Source organism: Canis lupus, chromosome 36 (assembly GCF_003254725.2).
Source record: "Canis lupus dingo isolate Sandy chromosome 36, ASM325472v2, whole genome shotgun sequence".
Lineage (NCBI taxonomy): Eukaryota > Metazoa > Chordata > Mammalia > Carnivora > Canidae > Canis > Canis lupus.
Genome location: NC_064278.1, coordinates 1,625,236 through 1,632,516, shown reverse-complemented (window position 1 = coordinate 1,632,516; position 7,281 = coordinate 1,625,236).

The window sequence follows — 7,281 nt, the reverse complement described above, 5'->3', positions numbered from 1 at the left end:
TTGTACAGGTGACGAAAGGTATACAGTGGGTGTAGCTGAGAGAAGTCTAGGGATTGTGGGAGGCCATGAGTAGGAAAGTAGACAGTGTGTGCAGTGGGTAGCGAATCTTTGTGGAGAGATGCCTGGAAATCCCTTGCCTGCATCAGAATTCAGCTCCTCTGGAACTACTGAGAGGGGATGCTCTCTAGGTCAGCAAAGCTCAGACTATGTCCCTGCTGCGCACTTACTCCCACTGGGCCCTCTTATTGGCAACATGCCCTAGGAGCACCTCTGTTCTTGTGTTTGCCACACTTGATAGGAATCATTGATCTACACACTCACCTTCCCCCATTTAATTATGAACTCTTGAGAGCAGTGACCGTGTTTTATTTTTTGACTCACTTGATTCTCAAAACACAGTGCCTGGCGACATGGTTCTTCCAGCCACCAACTTTCCCTCTACTCTCACCCACACATACAGTCCCCATTAAGAATTAGCTACTAGTTTCCTGACTTGGTCCATGGTCTAGATCCTCAACCACGTACTTCCTTCCACTTTTACTCTCTTCATGTCTCCATGAACACCTTGGTGGCTGTCGTGTTGTTGTCTTTCTCTTTGGTCTGTGGTCTCACACATTCTGCTGTTACAAGTAGCCCTTTACACGGCGCCATAATGATCTCCTTCAATCATATTCCACTCGAGTTGGTACTTATGGCCTGAATTAGGTTGAGTTTGCACACGTGGGATGGCATTCCAGTGTCATCCACTCAGAATCTCTACGGGTTGGCCCATGAATTTGGCGTCAGTGACCAGGCTTGACTTACCCATAAGCGATAACCAGACATCTAGTTGGCACTCAAAAAATATCACTGGTAAGTTAATATTTAAAATGCAGGATGCCTTGCAAGGCTGGATGATGATGTCACACAATGAAACAAAATTAAAGACTGATGCAATTCTATGCATCTAACATTAAAATAGAAAAAAAATAAATAAAATAAAAAATAAAATAGATAAAAAGCTTAATTTATGATCCCAAAATAATTTTAAAATAATTTAAAAACATACTGGTCTTCTTTAATATAATAATTTCAGAGAGAAACTTCAAAAACATACACACGAGGCAAAACGACAAAAAAATCTGTCATCATTTTTGAAGATTCCTATGCTCAAGCACGGGGAATTATGATGTGAATTAAAATCTAAATTAGTTGTAATTTGCATGGGTTCACAAATCCTCATATGCAATTCCCAGAGCTGCATACAACAGCATTCCCAATATGGGCTCATCAAGCTGACTTGGTTTCTAGGGTGTCCCAGTGCTTGTTTTGGATTTGTTCACACGCAGATTCAGATGCATTTTAATCTCCAGCTCAGCCCATATGGTCACCCCATGAGCATTTGGAATAATTCTCAGGTACATAGTCACTCAGCCCTAAAACAAAAGTATGAACATGTCAGGCGTGTAACTTATTCATCATCTTTGATATAGTAATTCATGAACCTTAAATAAATGGTATAAACTCTATTGAAGCCTCTTAATTTTCAATTCCATTTAATAGCAGGATCAAAAACTGCGTGTGCTCTGAATGTGAGGGGCACACACGATTAGAGAATGGATACTCAGAAACGTTTTCACCACCAAGCTGAGGTAGGAAGCTTCCATCTGAGTAGGAGTTCAGGATCTGTTCTGTGATTTCTGTTGCTAGGCAACCGCTTCCTTTGTCTGCTTTGTTCAGAACAGTTGCTTTATTTATACTTGGTTTAAATGATGCAGATCATAATGTGGAATCATAAAGAAAATAGGAAGAAAATTTATATTAAAATTGTTCCAGAAAATTTGTAATTCTGTATGAAAACTAATGAATGTTGATGCAAATAGAGCTCCCACAAATATATATATATATATATATATATATATATATATATATATATATATCCCAGCAGGCTCCATTTACCTGATACTTTTTGAATAAGCTACATGATAACCTAGAGTTAACTTTTGAAATAATCTATGACTGACCAAAATAAAACCAAGTAATTAGGCCATAAATAATATATTAAATCATAATAATAAATAAGATAAAATAAAAAATATCTTGAGGACAATTTGCAAGAAGAATTTGTTTAGTATGAGATGTCAAGATGATTTAGAGAAGATTAAAATGCACTAAAATTTTCAAAAATTAAAAAAATAAACTGAGAAACAAGGCAAAAGAAGTAAGAATATTAAGAGATACAGGAAAGGAAAAGTATGTAAACTTCCCAAAATTTTGAAATATGTAATACATTTCTCTGTATGTCTGATTTGTACATACTTGTAAGAATTGAACTAAATAATCTTTTTAATTGACAAAACTCTAATTTTGAACCTATCATTATGTGATTTTTTTAATGGTTGTGGTTTTTTAATAATAGATTTTTTAATGGTTGGTTTTTTAATAGTAGATTGTTATTTTAAAGGTGATTTTTAAATGAAGTAAAAACAAGGCTATATGCTCTGATCATGTTGTCACTTAAGTTTTGCCTATACTTTACATATTTTATTCTTTTTCTCATTAGCAAGTTCTTCAGTTTTTTTCTTCATGCAGTAGTAACAATAAACAACTGAGTGCCCACAAGGATCAGATATTTTCACACTTTACAGATCTTAGTTCATTTGATCTTCAGAGGACCCTAAGAAGAAAGTACTATTATCATCCTCGTTGTATAGATGAGAAAAATGCAACACAGAAGTGTGAAATAGTTTTCCCATAAAGACCCAGCAACTAGGTAGCAAAACAAGGATTCGAGCTCTCCTATTCTGAGGTGGATCTCACCTGCTGAGCCACTCATTATGAATTGTGATTTTTTTCCCCCTGCAACACAATTTTGTGATTGACTATTTTTTCTCTAAGTACTCATCTTGTTTTGGGTTTTCATAAAATAACCAGCTAACTCAATATCATCTATTTCCATCTATTTTTATTCTCAAGCTTATGCACCATGGGTTATAAAACATTTCAGCTGCTCCATCCTAGTTATAATGAGCCCTCCCTAAAATGTATCCCCTTCACATCATTAGCTTTCTTACCCTTCCTACTGTTGCTTACAGTAGTGAGTTCTCATATTGCTATAGACTTGCTTACTTGCATGGTTATAATGGGCTTCGGTTTCTCCATTATGCAGAAAAGTGATAAATGAATACTAAGAATTAAAGACCAAACATGTAGATGCAGACTATGCATGAAGTCTGACTATTGATATTGTTGCTAATGAAATTTGGGTTCTTACTAAAGTCTCAGCATGATTTTATGCCCCCATAATTACAAACTCTTTATTCTTTTTTACCCTACCTTATTATTCTTCTTCCATAAGAAAATCGTTAGACAAGTTTCCCAAGCAGTAAGTTAGTTGTCACAAAGGTGTTTGTTACCCTGATGCCTAAACAAACCTTGAATCTGAGAAGAGTAAAGTTTACTTTGACCTTACATGGAGGCAATACTGAAAGGAAAACATGAATGGGAAGAGTAGAGAGACTTTGACACCACCGGGATTTGTGGTTTCAAGGTTAAACTTCAGTGGAGTCTAGAGCGCTGTATTCCGTATGCAACTGGCTCCTGATGAAATTTTCATCCCTACATGAATAGGGCTCGAACCTTGGGTCTCAGACAGATAGAGAACAGAGTCTCAAATGTACATTGTGACCCCTTGCTTCTTCGTTGAACCAAGAAAGAAGAGCAAAATAAAACAAACCAAGAATTACTGGCCAGGATGAGGGGGCATGTAATTTTCTAAGGCTTATAATTTTCATGTGATTTCATCTAACATTGTTTTGAACCAGATGAAGATTATTTCAATTTGATTATAGTATAATGTTTGAGTATAAACTCTTCTCTATCAAGACTAGACCTATAGGGGCACCTGGGTGGCTCAGTGGTTGACCATCTGCCTTTGGCTCAGGTCATAATCCCAGGGTCCCAGGAATAGGTTCCTGCATCAGGCTCCCTGTAGGGAGGCTGCTTCTCCCTCTGCCTGTGTCTCTGCCTCTCATGAATAAATAAATAAAATCTTTAAAAATATATATACCTATAATGAAGTCAGTTTGTTATTAAAATTGTTATTGGGGATCCCTGGGTGGTGCAGCAGTTTAGTGCCTGCCTTTGGCCCAGGGCACGATCCTGGAGACCCGGGATCGAATCCCACATTGGGCTCCCTGCATGGAGCCTGCTTCTCCCTCTGCCTATGTCTCTGCCTCTCTCTCTCTCTCTGTGTGACTATCATAAATTTAAAAAATAAAATAAAATAAAATCTAAAATTGTTATTGGTGTGATTATTATCAGCCTTAAAGTAATAAGAAAAATTAATATTATTCCTTAAGACTACTCTTTGGAGTAATGCACTTAGACAATAGACTGTTTAATATAAGTTCATATTTTTTTTGTTTTTAAAGATTTTCTTTATTTATTCACGAGAGACAGAGAGACAGAGGCTGAGACACAGGCAGAGGGAGAAGCAGGCTCCGTGCAGGAAGCCCGATGTGGGACTCGATCCGGGGACTCCAGGATCACACCCTGGGCCAAAGGCAGGTGCTAAACTGCTGAGCTACCCAGGGATCCCCATAAGTTTATCTTTTTAACAGCTTTCGTCACTTCTAAAGACCAATATTTAGAAATATTGCTATTTCTCATACATTGAAATTTTCCTTTTTGAAATAAAATGTATACTATGTTATAAAGTATAAAATATACAAATAAAAGTTATTAAAAGCAAATAAACTATAGTGTGAGGTGTACAACAGGAAGATTTTTCTGTGAACTGAGTATGGGACAGAAAAGTGAGCCAACAACTCCAACGATAGTGCAAAAGCCCAACTACAGATGTGACAAAGTTCCAGTAGTCACTGGTAGGAGAGGTAGCCGTAAATCAACACGTATGCCAGAAAGGAGGACTGAAATTTGAAATGTTTCATCCCTTTTTTTTACCCAAAGATTGTATTTATTTACTCATGAGAGAAACAAAGAGAGAGGCAGAGACATAGGCAGAGGGAGAAGCAGGCTCCTCTGGGGGACCTGGGTGTGGGTCTGGATCCCTGGACTCCAGGATCACGCCCTGAACCAAAGGCAGACACTCAACCACTCAGCCACCCAGGTGCCCTGAAACTTCTCATCTTTTGAAAAAACATTAGAATTCTGTCTCTTAACATGTTAGAATATTGATCTGGGAGGAAGCTTCTCTCCACAGCATCACATAATAAAATTAAAGGACTGCAAGGGTCACACGAGTGTCAAAATACTTGGATCAGGCTAGGTATTAAATAAGGGGGGGGGCTAATTATTTGAATAGAGACTTTTACATTTCTTATCTGCAGCTAGATTCATAATCAGTCTGCTAAACACAAACTGGGAGATCATTTTATATAGTAATATGGGAAAATATTATTATTTTTATTTAAGTAAATGATAATAGCAAGAAGGAACACTCATAATACTAACTTACACCAAGCACTACTCTAAGATGTTTTTTATATATTGATTAATTTAAGTCATATAATAACCCACAAGGTAGATACTATTTTATCCCCGTTTTAGAGGCGAGGCATGGAGCAAGTAGGTAGTTGGTCCAAGGCCACATGGCTATTATATAGTGTAGCAAGGATTAAAACTCATACAACTGGCTCAAGAATTGTGGTGTTTACTTTGACCCAACACTGATTTTGACTTTATACTACTTTGACTTTCAAAAAATGAGAGTTACCTTTCTGAAAATTATTAATTAAAAAATAAATTTTTATGCTTGAGACTTGTCAAATTTTCTTAAAAACTCAGTAAGAGAACCAACATATGACTGCTAAGACCCACGTTCCATAAGTACAAGTTGATGTATGAATAAAATCTACCAGGATGTAGACTGCCACCCTGTTGCAGAGGGAGACCCACTTAAACTTAATGAAATCGGTTTCTGTATTACCATAAATCTTCTCATTAAATATCAAATTGTTTTTAATTTTATAAAACCAATAGTAGGCAAATAATAGTCTAATTTCAAATTTTATTGCTAAGAAAAGGAAAAAGAAAGCACAAGATGGCGATACACATATTTCAGCACAACAAACCATTTGTGTAATACTATGTCTTCTATGTATACTTCTCCACTGTGTTTCCTTCTCATAATACGTGTAATTAAATGTTTGAGCAATGAAAACTGGCTAGGGAAATGCAGTGCCTTCTCATATTTGTCAAAATGTAATCACTCAAGATTTATAGGCAATATCTGAGTTTCTACCTTTATTTTTAATAACACCTTTTTTTTAAGTATAAGGCATAAAAAGACAGAAAGTTTATGCTTTATGGCATTTTTAGCCTGATTTATCTAGATTTGCTCCCCTCCCCAACCAACACTGTTTTATCTAGATTTGGTCCCCACCACCCAATTGATTTTTAGTGAAAGCTAAGACACCTTAAGCAGCTGCTGAAAAAATCACTCAAGCTATTTTTTTTTAATTTCTGATTAACATAGGATCCCAGGATGAGGAAGTCATGTAAATTAGCTTTGGACTAAAAGAAATCATATTCTAGGTAAATCAAAGCACACTTTACCACCGTATTGCAACCTGTCTATACTTTGGGAAATAGGAGAATTAGAAACAATTCAATTTAGCCAATAAATTGTGAATTTGTCATTTGTTGGTTAAAATTACTAAAGAATTGTATTTTGCTCTCAAGAGCCTTATGTCCTAAAAAATTGTAAATGCTGAATCAAGTAAAGATACATTGCCTATTTATATTTGGAGCCATCAAAGGGCAGAGAATTACGTGTCATTCATTATCACATAAAAACCATTCTAAGTGTTAGATGATTGATAGTATTTTTCTCATACTGAAATGCAACAACTGTCTAATTCTAGAAGGGAGCATTCAAATGCATGTATGTGCTTAAACTGATGGTGTTTCTTGGTCCCCAACTGTGAGGCTGTGCAAATAAGGTAAGTGTCACTTGTGACAGATAATAAATTCATAAGAAATATCCTTTGGGGATCCCTGGGTGGCGCAGCGGTTTGGCGCCTGCCTTTGGCCCAGGGCGCGATCCTGGAGACCCGGGATCGAATCCCACGTCGGGCTCCCGGTGCATGGAGCCTGCTTCTCCCTCTGCCTGTGTCTCTGCCTCTCTCTCTCTCTCTCTCTCTGTCTCTCGTGAATAAATAAATAAAAATATATTTAAGAAAAATTTGAAATGGTGGGATGATGATGAAATGTGAACTCTATCCATTTGGTCAGCTCACATTATCCTTAGTTTGACTTTTTCTTTAACTGGGAACATTA